The sequence below is a fragment of the Sturnira hondurensis genome, unplaced genomic scaffold (assembly GCF_014824575.4).
Source record: "Sturnira hondurensis isolate 20B ecotype Veracruz unplaced genomic scaffold, ASM1482457v3 Scaffold0019898, whole genome shotgun sequence".
In the NCBI taxonomy this organism is placed as follows: Eukaryota; Metazoa; Chordata; class Mammalia; order Chiroptera; family Phyllostomidae; genus Sturnira; species Sturnira hondurensis.
Window position 1 is genome coordinate 254889 of NW_028092529.1, and position 19170 is coordinate 274058.

The following is a 19170-nucleotide window of genomic DNA, read 5'->3' on the forward strand; positions in this document are numbered from 1 at the left end:
ACCAATTGAGCTACATGGCTCAGGGCAACATTATTATCTTTTGCTGAGTGCCTAATATGTGCCAAGTATGATGCTAGAAACTAACAAGCAATATCTCACTCAAACGGGTCTGGGAAGTAGGTACCATTTTCACTATCATATTAATACATAACTTGAGCCCTGGCTGATGTAGCTCAGTGGATTGAGTGTCTGCCTGTGAACCAAAGGTTTGCCAGTTTGATTCCCAGTCAGGGAACATGCTGGGTCCCCAGTTGGGGGCAAGTGAGAGGCAACCAATTGATGTTTCTCTCCCTCTGTTCCCCCCGCCCTTACGCTCTCTAAAAAATAAATAAACAAAATCTTTTAAAAAATGAATAACTTGAAGCTCAGAAAAGTAAAGTGACATGCCGGTGATGACAACCACATGACAGAAAGAGCAGTTGCTATTCCAACCCAGGGGTCTGGATCCCAAAACTTGGCAATTTCGTTTATGTCTATGTCATGTTGTAGGCTATGTTGAGGGCTAAGGAAACAGATAATTTGTGAGTATAAAAAAAATCACAGTTGACATCTAGAGCACCACATGCCTCCTTGTGGGGCTTACCACTCGGTCAGACCACTGAGGGGCATGTGGAGAAGGTGGCTAGGAAGTTAGCTGAGTTTTCATTTGTGCTGATCTATACATTTTATCAAGAATTTGCTCACGTGTTCTCATACTGGATTCTTATTTTAATAGCAGGTATAAGTTCTATCTTCCAATTAGACAAAGCAATGTGCACAGAGATTCAGTTATTTATCTGGAGTCATTTAGAAGTCAGGACACAAACCTGAATGTTCTATTTTTGTTATCTAGGGCTCACTTGCTCTTTCTTCTCTAATATACACTCTGGTATCACTATAAGAAAAAGCTTTTTGCCCTTTTTCTGTGTTATTTCTGTGGTTAAATCATTTAAAGATATTAAATTGATTTGTGTATGTATAATGAATTTGCTATTTGCCTTATCCAGTTAAAACTTTGTGTGTATTTATGTGAGTATAAATATGTGCATGTGTACATATATGTTTGTATATGTCTATTAAGCAAATATTTTTAATTAGAATATGTAATTTTCTGGTTTAACCTTGTAAGTTATAGTTGCAGTGGAAGGAGGAGGCATTCGAGTAAAATCTAACATGCTGTGTTTTTTTGCCATTTTGAAACATATCTCATTTTTTTAAATGTAGTTATGAAAAGCATAGTTTTAAATCTGCAACATATGGCACATATTAGGGATAATACATATTCAGTGGTTAAAATGGTGCATTTTATTATTCTATTGTGATGTCTATCATAGTATTTATTGTCTGTAGTTAGCAGAATGTTATCAGCTTATCTCTAAGCAATTGTTCTTTGATTAAAGGAGATGAGGTTGCTTTTTGCCATATTCATACATCTTTGGAATAGTTATTTTATATTCATTTAGATCTTGGCATCTAGATTGCAGTATGTATAATGTAGTGTAATATCATTGGCTCTAGAAATACACAGTTTCTAAGAATATGAAAATGTAAAACAAATAAAAGATAAATAGGCAAGAGACCACATTAGTGGCATATTTCCATGACATATTACTTTTATCATACCTTTTCCCATATTTCATGTTGTAAAAAGATGGGTTACGGTTTCTCAATCCTTGTTGTTTCACTGCAATAGGCATAGCAAACAATATTTTAATCATGCTTCATGTCTCGATTTAAATTAAATTATTTTCTACCGAATTCATCATTTTATCTTGCCCATTACTGCTCTCTGTTCACTTCAGACTGCAGATGGAGAAAGTGTGAATTCTGCAGTGTCCTCTGATGAATATTAATAGCCAAACAAGTACTTCTGAGCAGATTCACCTTACGCTATTTTGAGCTGTATTCATTCTTAAAAGCAACCTTGTTAATATGATAGTCACAACAAACTATTCTTTGATTGTGTTGTATTATGACTAATTAAAACCAAAAACATAACTCTGACCTCAGTATGATTTAATGTTCTCCTGCTATTTCCCTGAACCTATGACCATTTTTTTTCTAATGTAATTTTCTATATTGGAAAAAAAGCATCATTTTTTGTAGATATATGTGTTCCAAGATAAAAAGATTGACTTTACATTTTAGAAAGAATTAAAATAAAATGTATAAGCAGAGTTAAATTAAATATAACTATACATTAAAGCCAAACTGTCTTAAGCAAAAGGATATCCACTTTCATTTTCAGTGACCATGATAGTTTTTCAGACGTATAATCATGTGTGTGTGTGTGGGGGGGGTGCTGGGGGGCAATGAGAGAGAGAAAAAAAGAGAGAGGGAAAAAGAGAGGTATTAAGAACTAGAGTTCAGTTCTGCCTCTGCTATTATTCTACTATTAGTGATATGGCCTGTGAGCAAGTCACTTCACTATTCTAAGCCCCCTTTTGTCACCTGCAATGTAAGAAATTTGGCTTTCCTAATCACTAATGCTGTTTCCATTTGGTGGTTTAATCTGGACTGGAACAGGAAAACAAGTAAGACACAGCTTTGACACACAAATAAGTTCCAAAAGTATTTGTTGAATGAAATACAAATGAATACTGAAAAAGGAGTGGTCAGCCTAAGCACACTGCTCAGAACAGACGCTATTGGAAGCGTCCAGGTAAAGCAGGTGGTGTTAACTTACTATTGATTACCAAGTCCTCATGATTATTTACCTTCTGACTTGGCTTGACCAAACTTTAAGCGACCAAATTTAAGGGACCTCCCCATAGGTCCTTTAAATGTGACTCACCCAACGTGCAAGCACCAAGCTGAACCTCCGCCCTTAACAGCTCATTCTGAGAATCAAGAATTGGTTGACTACAGACAGAAACAATTTTCTGTTGAAGCACTCTGATTTTACCAAACTAGTCACTCCCAACATTCACCCTTCTCCCCCACGAAGTTCGCGCTAGCCCAGCTTACTTCTTCTTGTATAAGAAAAGCCTTTCTCTGTTGGATTTTGAGACTCTTGCAGATCCCAAACTTGGAGTGTCCTCCTGTTGCAAAAGTCCTTTTTAGTAGAGTTTATCTTCACTTACTTCCAGATTTGTTTTTTATTTGACACTGGGTAGGCAGACTGATCTTAGTTACATTTTACCTGATTCATACAATTAAGCATAAAGATGAATCTATGTAGGTTCTCTTCCTTTAGTATTTGAATTTCTCCATTGTGGCTGCCATCCTGTGACTTTACTGAAACTCTCTTTGAAATATTTTGTCTTCTTTGTGGTAAAATATAGAATTGAGTCTACACGGTATTTTCTCTTCAGTGTATCTGAAACTATGACACTTCTGGAACATTCTTCTCACAAGATCCTTAACATTTTTTTTTGGCAGCATCTGTTTGCTCATTCTTTCCCTTCATTGGTTCTTAAAATTTGAGTTATATGTGTCTAAGGAATTTGTCTTAAACTTTTCTTTTTTAACCGTTAGTTTCTTTTAGTTACTCCATGGCTTAAGGATGTTTACAATGATCTGTTTTCCATTCCCAAGCTGTATATTTATTTTTATTTCCCCATCTGTCTGACATTTTAAAGAGACACGTAGGGGAAAAGGTTTGGGCTTGTTTGTAACCTAGTTGGGACCTGTAGGATGGTGAGAACCCTCAGAGAGATTAGTTGATTTTGTGAGGAAAACAATGTGCCTTAAAGTGAAATCGGTTGAAAACTTTGAATTGAAAATTCCTTACCCCCTTGTTGCTTGTAGAAATTTCTGTAACCAGGTGGTATGATTGTGGACAACTAACCAGAGGCTCTTGCTAGGCCACATCCCATTGTAAAAGAGTCATTGTCCCTGGGTAGGCTTGTCTTCACCCTCATTTCCTACAGGCTTGCACAGCCTGGTGTCACCATTCACATGCATTGAACACTAACCAGTAAGTTCATCTACCAGCAGGCAAATAAACACCGGAGTAAACCTTTCCTTTTAGACCCTTTCCTTTTAAACACTTAGACCAACAATCACAGTCGACTCTGGAACAACGGGAGGATTAGGGCAACGAGCCCGCCTGCAAGTAGTTGAAAACCCAAGTATAATTTAAGGAGTTCTTCCACGTACGTATTCCCAGCTGCAGCTCGAAAATATGATTTTTTAAAAAAACGAGAGAGAGAACTGCTGCAGAGCAAGTGTGAAAGTATATGTGAGAGAAATGTGACAGAAAATAACATGGCAGAGAATAAGTGTTAGTAATGGAACACAATGCAAGGAATGAGAAAATATAAAAGAATAAGGTATAATCTGTGATGCTGTTAAAATGAGACTGTGAGAAAATGGAAATATATAAATATGAGGAAGGGGAGAAGGGAATATGTGAAAATGAAAGAATATTAGAGTTTAATGGTGAAGGGATGAAACTAAAATGAAATTGAGAATGAAATATGTGAAAGGGTAAGACGAATGTAAAGAATATGCTGAAAATATGAGATTAAATATGAGACTAATGTAAAATAAAGTAGAAGAACATTTATGAGGAATAAGTGTGGAAATGAGGACGTGAAATAAACTAATAGGTTTTGATAATGAGAAAACAGTTGTGCCACATAAAAGAATGGGAACATGCATGAGAAACTAGAGTGGTTGGAAAATGGGACAAAAATTAAAGAATGGGACACTTGAAGAAATGAGAGATGAAAAACAAGATCGATTCAGTACACATAAGGCATGTTTTTCGAGTTTCTCCCGAGGGGGAACAGAGGCAGGGAGGAAGGGCAAACGGAGGCGGATTTGGGAAAGAGCGCAGGCGCGGCAGCACTTGTGGGCGGTAGGCTGCTGCGGGCCTAACACGTGACTGTGAATTGTGTTCGCGAGCTTGATCACCTCAGGGCCCAAGTAAAGCCTTGGAGAGTCATGTAAGAGAGGCCGCTGGGCGGGATGGTGCAGAGGCTCTAGAACATTCAGAATGGGGTGAGTGTTTTTCCCCAAATTTTTAGGGAAAATTTGCCACTTCCCTGGCATCTGGTGTTTTTACCTTTGTGGGGCAGGGGAATGTGGAATAATTTTTTCCTTCCTCTCTCAAGTTTGAATTTGTTTGTTACAATGTGGCTAACCTCTAGAGTCACGCACTTTGTGTTTTCAAATTCCATGACCATTTCCTACCTTCACCTTGAGGTTGGATTTTGTTTGCGGTATTTTAGCTAATATGTAAGAAAAGAGGCATGTGGCCTCATCAGTGAGTGGAAAGCACAGTGTGATGTAGATCGGGTTAGTGTGGACACCCAGGGTCTCCGGTCACTAGAGGAAGGCCTTCCCCTTAAGCGCATAAGAGCCCTAGAACCTCTCAAAATTCGTCGTCTGTTGCTCCTCTCCCCCACCTACTTTGTTTTGCACTGTTTTACTCTTTGGTCTAGTCTTTGCCATTGCTTTTTAAAAATTCCTTTTTTGTTTGCTTTACAGATTTTCAACAGGTTTATTGTTGAAAATCACCTATAACCCCACTATTAAATGAATGCCTCAGTGGTCATTTAGTTAAACTATTTTAATGACAAGCAGTACTGCTCTGTAGGGGAGGGAAGAGAGCTGGTTTGTCTTTACTGCACTTCATTGACAAGGTCATTTTGGATCCTGCACGAAGGATGAATCTTCTAGGGAATGTCAGGAATCTTGTGATTTTTGAAATGTGAAACAGCTTAGTACAATTTCATATAAGCCACTTTACAAAGAGTATACATAGTCTGTTTTTGAAAGTATTATGTAATTGAATAAAAGCAAATTAATAGGTTTTAGGAATTAGAGGTGCTCTTGAACAGTGAACAAAAGAGAATTTGTCTCTAAACAAATGTGTATTCATTGTACCATCTAAACTAGGAATTATTTTTAAACTAGGAATTTACAGATGGAAAAAATGCCTCAGAATGATTCAGTAGCTCCTTTTACCATGCTGATTTTTCTCCATGGAAATTTCACAGTTTCTTTGGAGGGGGGGAAGTTAGCTTGATGGAATATATTTTTTTTCCTTGAAAGAATAGGAAATTCAATGTGTAGTAATGAGATCTACCAGGAACCCTTCCTTCTAGCCAGTGGGTTAGTACTTGGCATTGCTTAGAGACTTGGATCTAAGAGTTTACTTAGCAAGTTAAATTCATTTTTTTCCCTCCAAGTGCTTGCTTCTCCCATATACACCATTCTTTCTTTTGTTCTTTCCTGGTAGGCATTTTCAAAAGTCATTGTCAGTACATGGTATGTTTTATAAACGAGTCACTTGCCTCAGACTTGTCTTGCTTCCTACGCTTTGGAAAAGTTCTATTAAAAGATTTTAATGTTGCACATGGAAATCTTTCAAGATCTTTGACTACTGAAAGAAATATATGAAATTCAAGAAAATACCCATCCTCTGAATAGCTTATGAGAAATTATTTTAATGTGTTAATTCCCAGATAGTTTCTAAATTATTATGTTTAATAAGCTATTTTTATTTCTACATTTTAGCTCATTGTAATTTTTTAAAGATTTTATTTATTTCCGGAGAAAGGGGAAGGGAGGGAGAGAGAGAGAGAGCAACATCAATGTGTGGTTGCCTCCCTCATGCCCCCAACTGGGGAACTGGCCAACAACCCAGGCATGTACCCTGACTGGGAATTGAACCTGTGACTCCTTGTTTCATGGATGGGCACTCAATCTGCTGAGCTACACCAGCCAGGGCTATCTCATTGTAATTTAACTTCTGTTATGGAGGGTGACCAGAGTCAGGGGCCTCCCCAGAGCTTGTCTCTTTGTTTTTGTCTCCTTGCAAGAGATCAAGCGAGAGACAATACTCTATTGGAAACTGGATAGCAGGTTTATTTATGAAACACAGACTAGCATAAAGCTGCAAGCAGGCACCTAGCTAGTCTAAATGCCCCACGTATAGAGCAAATAGAGTTGTTAGTTTGTCAATAAGTTTGTTCTAAACACTCGAGCCAAGCCAGTGAGCAGACACCTGGCTAATCTGAGTGTGCTGACTATTGGGGTCCAGGGGTTATATTATCTTAGTCAGTTTCTAGATTTCCCCTCCTCCCCCTTCTAAATCTTCAGAATAATATACAGCTACAAAGATTTCTTAGCCCTTTGTGTTAGTGGAATTGTTAGAGAGGCCCCCTTTCCCAGCACAGAGTCTCAAGGACTGCCCCCTGTGCTTGTGATATTCAAGACACCTGGCAATCTTAAGAAACCCTGCTCAGGCCTGCTGAAATAATTGGTGAGATGTGTCTCCCTGTTGCTTCTAGCCTTCTGTATTAAGGTCTTTGTTAGGTTGTAATGGTCAGGGCCCTGCTTTATTTCCCCTCTGGCCGCTCATTCCTAGCTGCTACCTTACACTTGTAGATCTGTATTTATTTGTGTGTTTGTTCCTATTTGTTTAGTTTTTACTATTCAGGCTTTTGGTTTATCAGAGAATGTTTAAGTCAGTATTTCTGTAAATTAATAATGGGAGTTTTACAAACTACAGCATGCAAAGAAAGCAAAATATCCTTCAAATTGGACAATCCAGGGATTATCTACAAGTGTTTCCCTCACCCTAACCATTATAGCTCAGTTGGTTGAGTGCCCTCCTGGAAGGTGAAAGGTCTCAGGTTCTGTTCTGGGTCAGGGCACTCGCCTGGGTTGTGGGCCACCACCGCTTGGGGGAGTGAAAGAGGCAGCGGATTGATGTTTCTCTTCCTCCCTTTCTCCCTCCCTTCCCCTCTCTCTAAGAATAAATAAATAAAATCTTCTTTACAAAAAGGTGTTTCCCTCATGAAAGGAATGAAATAATATGGCAATTAGAATTGAACCATATAAAGTGTGCTGCAATTGTGAACCCTAGAAAGGTGACAGTGTGATGAGATTTGACAGCACATGGAAAGGTGAAAACTCATTAACAAGCTAGGATCTGCATTAAAAAAATTGATTAGCATTTTTGTATTATGTAAGAAGATTGCTTAGTATTTCAGGAAGAGAGCAGCATTTCTGTGGCATTTAGATCTATTCTGAATTAAAAATGATCAGTTTAAAAAATTATAGAAAATTCTTATGCAAATGAAATATAATCAAGCCATGCTTCAGACTCATTAGGCATGATTGATATACACTGTAACGTGCTTACTAATTCAAGGAGCAGAGGAATTCCAATTATCATATTGTTTATACAGTGCTGTGCCACACTGGTGGAAGTGATATTAAATTGATTACGATAAACGGTGTAAACCAACAAGATGGGTTCTTATCCAACTTGACATTTATTGTATATGAAATGATGGGAATTTTTTACTATCCTGAAAACCTCCGCTTCCTCATGAATGTTGAAATTTTAAGATTTTGACAACACTGATTAGTTCATGATAAAAGCTGAAGTTGATGAATCAAAACTGTTTATTTTGTTTTCTTTTAAGAAGGTAGATTTTGAAATGCTCTTTTTGATACTGCTTGCAAATTGAGTTAACCTTGGACATCTATGATGTCAACATGCTCAAAATTTTCACAGCTTTCAGAGTTTAAAACACAATGTTTAATATTTTAAAATTAATAGTTTTCAGCTTAAGTTAAAAAAGAAACAACAATGGTTGGTTCTGGATAAAAGCCAGTGTTGGCATATCAACAGTGTTTCTTTCTTATTTTGTTAAGTTTTATCTGACAAATTTTAAAATGTCTTTGTCTCTTTAAAGTCTTTTTCATACTGTGGGAGTGGAAGAAACTTTCTTCTAACCCTTCAGGGTTATTTCATCTGGTCTAGTAATTAAATCTTCATGTTATTAAACTTCTGTTTTTCTCCTGTTAATCTGTTTTTTTTTTTTATCATGGGGGTAGGAGGAGGTGGTCTCAGCCAAGAATTTAGAAAAGAAGAGGGAAAATTATTCTTCCTCCCCTACTAACATTTTGTTATACTTCCAGTCTTTTCACTGTCAGAGTTCTTCGGTAGAAATATTTTAATGTCTGAATGATGAAACAACTGATATTTTTGACTTCAGTGTTTAAATTAAGGGCATCTCATTAAATTTTTTAAATTACAGTGGACATAGAATATTAGTTTCAGGTGTACAACATAGTTATTAGACATTTATATACCTTACATAATGATCACCTTGATAAGTCTAGTACCCATCTGATATGTTACATTGCCATTACAATATTATTGACTACATTCCCTGTGCTGTATTTTACATCTCTGTGGCTGTTTTTATAATTGGCCATTTGTACTTCTTAATCCCTTTCACCTTTCCCATCTGGAAACCATCATTTTGTTCTCAGTATGCATAAATGTATTTCTGTTTTGTTTGTTCATTTATTTTGCTTTTTAGATTCCACTTTTCAGTGAAGTCATATGGTATTAATCTTTCTGTTTCCTACCTCACTTAGTATAATACCTTCTAGGTCCATTCGTGTTGTAGCAGATGTTAAGATTTCATTCTTTTTATGGCTGAGTAATAGTTCATTGTATATGTGTGCCACATCTTTATTTATTTATCTGTTAATGGACATTTAGGTTGCTTCCATATCCTGGCTATTGTAAATAACACTGCAGAGAACAGAGGGGATGAATATGTTTTTCAGTAAGCGTTTTGAGTTTTTTCAGATAAATAGCCAGAAGTGGAATCGCTGGGTCATAAGGCAGTTCCATTTTCAATTTTTTGAGGAACTTTGGTGCTGCTTCCCACAGTGGCTGCACCAGTCTGCATTCCCAACAGCCATACCCTAGGGTTCCCTTTTCTCCACATGGTAGCCATTCTGAGGTGATACTGCATAGTGGCTTTGATTTGTATTTCCCTGATCAGTGACACTGAGCATGTTTTTATATGTCTGTTGGCCATCTGTATGTCCTCTGGGAGAAATATCAATTCAGGTCCTCAAGGGCTTCTTGTTATTGACTTGAAATGTTTTATAATACTCATACAAAAACTACTTTGCTCTTATATTCTGTTGTTTGTCAGTGAGTTCATCAAGAACTCATCGAGAACTCTGTGTATTAAAAAGTTGTTGTTCCCTTTTTTCTGCTGGAGATTGTTGCAACTGCATGGATTCAGAGTTGTTTAGTGTGGGATGGTAATCTCTAGAGTAGGGTTGCTCAAATTTAGCACTATTGACCTTGTGCTCCAGATTATTCTTCCTTGTGGGGGACTGTTGCAATGCATTATAGGATATTGTTGGATGTTTAGTAGCATACTTAGTTTTTTTTTTTACATTTTAAAAATCAACTCTACAACTCTTTTAGAGATTTATTTGTTTATTTATAGAGAGAGGGGAAAGGAGGTAGAAAGAGAGGGAGAGAAACATCAATCGGTTGCCTCTCATATGTGCCTCAGCCAGGGACAGGGCCTGAAACCCAGGTCCGTGCTCTGACTGGGAATTAAATCTGTGATCTCTCATGTTGCAGGGTGATGCCCAACCAACTGAGCCACACCAGTCAGGGCTATAGTTTTAATTCTATTTTTTTTCTAGGGAAATCAAAAGTCTCTTTTAATATAACAATAAAAATATTTTAAGTGAAACCTCCAATTTCTAAATTACCTTTACAGACACTTATTAATGGCCCACTATGTGCTAAATACTGTTGTAGGCAATGTGGATAACAAACAGGCAGTGTGCTTTCTGTAGCAGAGCCTCAGCTGAAGTGTGGTAAGACAGGCAGGTGAATGTCAGTGTATGGTATGTTATTTGAATTAAAATGCAAATGGTTTGTCCTGGCTGCTGTGACTCAGTGGATTGAGTGCCTGCCTGCGAACCAAAGGGTTGCTGGTTTGATTCCCAGTCAGGGCACATGCCCAGGTTGCTGGCCAGGTCCTGAGTAGGGGGTGTGTGAGAGGCAACCATATGTTGATGTTTCTCTCCTTCTCCCTCCTTTCCCCTCTCTAAAAATAAATAAAATCTTAATTAAAAAATGAAGGGAGTTTTAGTCAATATGAGATGATTAAGGAGGCATCTCTGAGATGAAGTAATCTTTGAGCTGGTGTCTGAGGAGAGAGAAAGGATGAGGTGTGAGATCGGAGCATCAACGCATTCCAGGTAGCAGGAACAGTAAGTGCAAGGCCCCGTGGCAGGGGCAGCTTGAGAAAGGGAAAGAGTTTACCATGGCTGAGGGTAGTAAGCAAGAAAAAGTGTGGTATGGTAGAGGAAGAGTTCAGCTGGGTCTTGAAGAGCCTTGTGGGCCATAATGCTGCCTTTGGCCTTTAAAGAGTAAGAGATGGGGCCACCAGGAGGTTTTGAACACAAGAATTACGTTACAATACCCCTTGTACTTTAGCAGTTTTCACGTGTCAGCAGTATGGGAATCCCCTGGGTGTTGCTAAAGTGCCCATTCCTTAATTCCACTCCAGACCTGTGAAACTAGATGCCCTTGGGTGGGGCATGGGAATCTGAATTTATCTGTAAGGTTTGTCGGGTGACTCTGATGTAGATGGCTATGGAGCACACTTTGAGAAACACTGCTTTAGAAGGGTTTGCCTGGCTAGTGTAGAAAACACAGTAAGGACAAAGGCACAAGCAGCAAGATCTGCTGGAAGGCCTCACACTATCATCTGGAGACAGGAATCTTGGCAGCTGGGTCAGGGTGGTTGTGAAGTTCATCACCTTACCATTGTACTTGTTTTTGCTGAATTTGACTTTGCATCTCTAAAATGTGCAATATAAGATGTTGGCAGGTTTAAGGATTAGAAATGTGTATAAAATCTGAAAATTGATTTTCAGACTATGGTTAAGTCCAGTAAATTTGTGATCTGTAGATTGACTTCTGACTCCCTTCAGTCTGACATTGACCTCTGATTTGGGGAAGATTGTACCCTCATGCCCCATTCTCAAACACAGTTACAATTGATACATTCAGTTTTCCACTCACACCCTGAGAAAAGTACCACCTTGAAAGAGCGTATCATTTCAAATATAGAATATTTTTCCTTTTGTATGTACATAGGCAACTTCTAATATGACTTCAGGCTCCAGGTAGAATTCCACGCAGTGATGGATAGGCAGAAACAGCTTTCTTCATTACATCAACATCTACTGTCCTTACTGAAGCCTTAACACCTTAGCCTTGATACAGTGGGTTTTCACTTTATGGAGTGCTTTTGTCTTGATTATATTAATAATTTATAGTGGCCCTGTCTGTGTATTTAAAAGTCCATCCTTAGGCAAGTCAGCCAGTCCTCAACAAAGTGAAATGGCTTGTATGAGGTCACTCCTCTCAGATGTGGTAGAGCCAAAAGCAGAATTCTAATTTTTCTGATCCTAGTACACGATGTGGTGAAGTGTATTTGTGTGCTTGTATGTAGGTGTGCTTCTGTGAAGGGGTGTATTTGTGTTTTGTTCTGTAGCTGAACAGCAATTAGGTATTTTTATTTTCTTTTCTCTCAAATGCCCATACACATTTAGAATAAAGCATTCTTTATCTCTCAAATAATATTGTCTATTAGGGATAATGATATTAATAATATTTGGTTAAGAATACCAAACTGATGAAAGAGATACGGTGATCATCTGTGTATATATCATCCAACTGAAGAAATAAAACATTACTATATACCTTAAGGTTTTATTTTAAGATTTTATTTATTTATTTTTAGAGGGGAAGGGAAGGAGAGAGGGAGAGAAATATTAATGTATGGTTGCCTCTTGTGCATCCCCTGCTGGGAACTGGCCTGCAACCCAGGCATGTGCCCTAACTGGGAATCGAACTGCAGTCTTTTGGTTCTCAGACCCGTGCTCAATCCACTGAGCTACACCAGCCAGGGCTAGTTTAAGGTTTTTATGTGCCCTCTGTGATCCCACAATCTCTGCCCTTACAGAGTATAATGCATTTCTAGGGCCCACATATTTTAAAATGAAGTATCCTTTTCAAATACTAACACATTAGTGTGCATCTAAGAATAATTGTATACATATATGTGTGTATTCATGTATGTGCATGTATACATATATGTACACAAATGTATATTTGATATTTCATAATTTAATTTACTGTAATTTTAATTATAATCAATTATATATTGAATTTCTATAGCAATTCACACTTAAAATACTTTGAAATATTTCCTCCAATTGTACCTTATTCTTCTGGCCCTGCAAAATCTCTCAAACTCAAATAGATATGCATGTGTGAGCCTCGCTGGTGCAAGATAATCCCTTTCAATAGTCCCCTATGCTAACCACCATACGTCTGATAGAAAATCATGCTTCAGAATTCTCTTTTCTGAATAGGCATGAATGTGAAGCAATGAGGTATTATTCCACTACTTCATTGTAATCAAATGCACCATCTATCTGCATAAATATATTTTAATACATGACACATTATTAGATATAAAAAGTAGACAGGCATTTCACTAAGAGCAACACCTGCAGGTTTCTTGGAACTTCCTGACAGTCTTAAAAGTTCTCGTAAATCAGATTTTCTACTGTGGTTCCTTTCCTGTTTCTGATTAGATAAAGCTGCACGAGTTCTCTCCCTCTGTTTCATTCCTTAGCTTTTCCAGAGCCACATTTTGCTCTGGAAAGTGGAAAGAAAAGTCAACTGATTTTCTGCCTCAGATTCAGAAGGGGTGTGAAATTTTCTGTTAATATATTTCAGGCCATTATTCTCATCTTCTTAAGCAATTTATGATCTTTAACCTATTTTTCCCCTAAGGCTAAAGCATCATTTTGGTATTAAGGATAATACAGCTTCTGGGGGAATGTATGAAGGACTGAGGAATAGTTGAATTGGAAGTAAAATTTACCTTCGCCCAGCAGATTGACGCTAAGTGATGTAAGGAAATGAATGAAATAGGATAGTAGCCTCAGACTCAGAGGGAGGGAGATGACCCAACTGTATTTATTAGCAAAATCCTATGGACCTCAATAGAGATTTCAGTTTTGAGAACAGTGGGTAATGATGGATCCTGGATGAAGGCATGCAAGCAGCTTGTTTTTGTTGCCTGGATTTTGTATATTACCAAATGCAATACTTATGATAATTATTATCTTTGAAAGAACTGATTGGTGTATCTGTGAACCTCAAAGAGATGGATTCGTTAAGAAATATTAAACCGATAAAAATAACGATACAGTGATTACCTGTGTACACATCACCCAGCTGAAGAAATAAAACATTATTTGGAGTTCAAGGCTTTGAACTCATCATTTCTGCTATTTGGAAATTTGGAAATCTTTCATTTGGACCAAATGAACTCCTGTAGGTCGTTGGGGTATGAAAGATGATTTGTTCCACAGTTAGCATGCTGCTTGGAGCAGTGGCATTTAATATTTGATGGATTATCAAAAGTTTCAAAGTTTAAGCAGAAGGCTTTCTAAGAGGAGGGGAAGGACGCAGTATTTCAAACTCAGGCTGCTATGGGTAAAATACTTCTAAACTTGAGCTCTGTGAACTTTCTAGAAAATTGTCAAATTTCAAATTGAGCTTTCCACTTTACATTGAATATTGGGCTTAAAGCTACCTGACATACTAACTCAAAAGATACTTCGTTAATAGCTGCTCAAGAAGAGTTAGAGGTGACTTTACCACAATATAGGATAAGGAAAACATATTAAGGGAAGATTATAAATGAAACTAGGTGTCATATCCTGATATAAAATATGTAGTTTTCCCACAGTGACAGAGCCTGTTAACTTGGAATCATTTTGGCATTACAACACAACAAAAACCAATGTTGCTACGTTTATCATTCTGCATGAAACTGAGCTTGGCTTCTCTACACTGACAACACAGTGACTGGTATTCATTGTAGTTCAGCCCTAACCAACGTGGCTCAGTTGGTTGGGCAGCATCCATCCCATAAAGCGTAAGGTCACCGGTTCAATTCCCGGGCAGGGCAGGTGCCTGGGTTGTGGGTTCTGTCCCTGGCTGGGTGCATAGAAGAGGCAACTGACCCATGTTTCTGTCTCACATTGATGTCCTTCTCTCTCTCTTTCTCTCTCCCTTCCCCCTCTCTAAAACTGAATAAATAAAATAATAAAGAAAATGTATTGTCATTCAGCTGACTCCTTAGCAATGAAAGCAAAAATAAGCATGTAATTCCTTAAAACAGGATGGTTTATGAAATAACATTTCCTGCTTTAGAAAAAGAGCTTTATGAAATTCACGAGGGTTTTGTTTTTAGAACATTACTTACTAATTGCATTTAAGCATAAAAATAACTCAAGGTTTTTCCTCAGTCTGCTCCATACTGTTGCACATACACTATTTAATTAGATGATTCATTAAATTTATGAATGTTTTCAACTTGTGTTGAATATAACTTATTAAATTTTAATGTTAAATGACAGTGTAAGAACCTTTTTTTGGAGTCACACTGCTTAGGCTGGCTGTGACTACCGACATTTATATATTTTGCCTGTGCAGCTGGGGGCACATGCACACATGGAACAACTGAACAGCTTGTTCTCCTCTCTACCCTCTTTCAGCACAGGTAGAACTTATCAACATATCTTCTCTTTGGCACTCTGCCCAGTGAGCTGCACATAGCAGCCATTCAGCCAATGCCAAGTGATGAACATATTTCTGTTTGAGCAGTCGGTGTAGTCAAATGGAATAATTGCAAGATTTTAAAAAGTCAGGTGTTCTGGCTTTATGTATAGGCATCTGTGCAATTGCCATGACTGGTGTGGCTCAGTGGGTTGGGCATCATTTCAGGAAGTCAAAGGTCACCGGTTCAATTCCCAGTTAGGGCTCATGCCTGGGTTGTGGGCCAGGTCCCCCAGTTGGGGGGCATGCGAGATGCAACCAATTGATGTTTCTTTCACATATCAATGTTTCTTTGCTTCTCTCTCTCCCTCCCCTTCTCTCTAAAAATAGATAAAATTAAAAAAGATCCTGCAATCTTTTTTTTTAAAAAATGCCTTCCTCATTTATTTATTTATTTATTTATTTTAAAGATTTTATTTATTTATTTATTTTTAGAGGGGAAGGAGAGAGGGAGAGAAACATCAATGTATGGTTGCCTTTTGTGCATCCCCTGCTGGTAGTTAGCCTGCAAGGAACCGGTTTGCAACCCAGGCATGTGCCCTGACTGGGAATCGAACCGCGATCCTCTGGTTCGCAGGCCCGCGCTCAATCCACTGAGCTACGCCAGCCAGGGCAGATCCTGCAATCTTAAGCTATTCCCCTTCCCCCCATTTTAAATTTTTAAAAATATTTTTATTTATTTATTTATAGAGAGGGAGGAAGGGAAGGAGAAAGAGGGAGAGAAACATCCATGTGTGGTTGCCTCTCATACGCCCCCTACTGGGGACCTGGCTCTCAACCCAGGCATGTGCCCTGACTGGGAATTGAACCAGTGACCTTTCAGTTCACAGACCAGCACTCAATCTACTGAGCCACACAAGCCAGGGTGAATACTGATTTTTTAAAAAACTCTTTTCTGTTTCATTTCCCCTTTTCTTTCCTTAGTCAAGATGTCTGCTGATCAATATTGAACTGGGTACCACTTATGCATGTGTAGGTGTCTTCTGGCATGGAAAAGTAGAGATTATTGCCAATTACCAAGGCAACTGTGCTGGTCCCAGTTACATAGCTTTCACAATGTGAACACCTTATCCATGAGGTTACTAACAACCAAGAGGTCATGAAGCTTACCAATAATACCATCTTTGATGCCAAGAGGTTTCGAGTTTCATGATACCACAGTTCAGCGAGAATGGAGCACTGGTTTTTCCAAGTGACTTGTGAAAAGGGAAAACTGGCAGAAAATGTAGAACATAAAGGGAATAATACGTTTTCCCCAGAGGAGGTCTCTTCCATGTTTCTAAGCAAGATGAAAGAGTTTGCTGAAGCCTGTTTAGGGGTTAAAAGTAGGAAATGCAATAATTACTGTTCCAGCTGACTTAAATGATTCAGTGTCAGGCCACCAAGGATGCAGGAACCATCACTGATCTTAATATCCTGAGAATCATTAGTGAGCCTACTGTAGCAGCCATGTCTATGGCCTGGATTTAAAAAAAAAGCTTTAAAAAAGAGAAACATGTGCTGGTCTTTGATTTGAGTAGTGGCACCTTTGATGTATCTATCCAAAACATCCAGGATGACATCTTTGAAGTAAAAGCCAAAGCTGGTAACACCCACTTGGATGGGGAAAACTTTGATAACCATATGGTGAATAACCCGATTGACGAGTTCAAATGTAAACACAAGAACGATATAGCCTCCAACAAGCCAGAGGTGTTGTACCTCCAGACCACCTGTGAGAAGGCAAAATATATTTTGTTTCTTTGTTAATACCGGGATTGAAATTGGTTCCTTCTTGAAGGATGGGGATTTCTACACGTTCATTTCCTGAACCCACTTCCAGCAGCTCATTGCTTTTCTTTTCCATGGCATATGTTTTCTTTTTAAATATTTTATTTATTTATTTTTAGAGAAAATGGAAGGGAGGGAGAAGGAGATGGAGAGAGACTCTGATGTGAGAGAGAAGCTTCGATGGTTGCTTCTTCCATGCCTCTCTCCCCCTCCACAGACTGAACCTTCAACTTTGGCATGTGCCCTCACCTGGAATTCAACCAGGAACCTTCTGCTTTGTGAGACCACACCCAACCCACTGAGCAACACCAGTCAGGGTTTTGTTTTGTTTTTTAAACCTCTTATTTATTTATTTTTAGAGAGAGGGGAAACCATGGTATCTTGAAGTAGTAGAGAAATTTCTGAAGGATGCCAAACTTGACAAGTGTGAGATTAATGAAACTGTGCTAGTGGGTGCTTCCACTTATATCCCAAACTTGGAAAAATTGCTGAAAGATGTCTTAAACAGACAGGAGCTCAACACTATTAACCCTGAGGAGGCAGTGATATATAGCAGAGCTGCACAAGCAGGTATTCTCCTGGCTGACAAATCAGAAAGTGTGCAGGGTCTCCTGCTCCTTGAAGTTGCCCTTTTCTTTCTGGGCATTAAAACAGCAAGGAGAATGTGACATCCCTTATCCCAAGAAACACTGCTGTTTCTACAAAGCAAACTCAGATGTTCACAGCTTACTGTATTTTGCTGTGTATACTGTGCTTCCATGTATAATGTGTACCCATGTTTTTGGCCCAAACTTTCGGGGAAAAAACTTGTGTTTTAATTTTTTCATTCAATTTGCTTATTTATTTATATTTAGAAACAAACCTGATCATCATATTCCAGGGTATTATTTTGCATATGGGTATTGTTATTGCTTTCTAGAGTTACACTTTTAACACAGAACTATAAATAAAAGAAATAAAAACATTTATATAGCCCTGGCTGGTGTAGCTCAGTGGATTGAGCCTGCGAACCAGACGATCGCGGTTCGATTCCCAGTCAGGGCACATGCCTGGGTTGCAGGCCAGTTCCCGGCAGGGGACACACCAGAGGCAACCATACATTGATACTTCTCCCTCTCTCCTTCCTTTCTTCTCTAAAGAGAAGTAAATAAAAGCTAAAACAACAACAACAAAAACATTTATATAGATACGGAATCAGTACTACCCATGTATAATGCACATCCTTATTTTTCCCTCAAAAATTTTGGCAAAGAAGTGTGCATTATACACGGCAAAATATGGTGCTTTGGCAACAGACCACTGGGTTAATGAAAGTGTATGAGGGAGAAAAGGCTTTTACTAAAAGAGAGAAACTGCTTGGCAAGTTCATGCTCCTGGGATTCTCTAGCTTACTAATGTGGCATTCCTTAAAATACAGGTGACCTTTGACATAGACACCAATATCATTCCCACTGTAAGTGCTGCAGACAAAAGTACTGGCAGGAAGAACAAAATCAGCATTACTAACAGACTGTTTCTGTAAAGATGATAATTGACCAGATTGTAACAGCAGCAGAAAATAGCTCTGGCTGGTGTGGCTTAGTGGATTGAGTATCATTCTGTGAACTAAAGGGTCGCCAGTTCGATTCCCAGTCAGGGCACATGCCTGGGTTGCAGGGGGCACGTGAGAGGCAACCACACATTGATGTTTCTCTTCCTCTTTCTCTCTCCTTTCCCCTCTCTCTGAAATAAATAAATAAAGTTAAAAGCCAGAAAATATGAAGAAGATGATGAAATCAATAGAGATAGGGTAGCAGTCAGAAATACTATAGAATTCCACACATTCAGTGGCATGCAAACAGTTGACAGTAATATAATAATCTGAGACTTAATTTCAGTAGAGAAGGTACAAAAGGAAGGCTTCTAGAATGCGCTAGGAAGTGCTAGGCTCTCTCATGTGTAACCAAGTTGCTGAAAGAGATGAGTGTGAGTATAAG

General features: G+C 38.4%; 1 pseudogene; it reads left to right on the forward strand.

Moving 5' to 3' along the window:
- Positions 1-2572: 2572 nt before the first annotated feature.
- Positions 2573-18716, forward strand: LOC118974852 (heat shock 70 kDa protein-like; annotated as a pseudogene).
- The last annotated feature ends 454 nt before the right edge of the window (positions 18717-19170 follow it).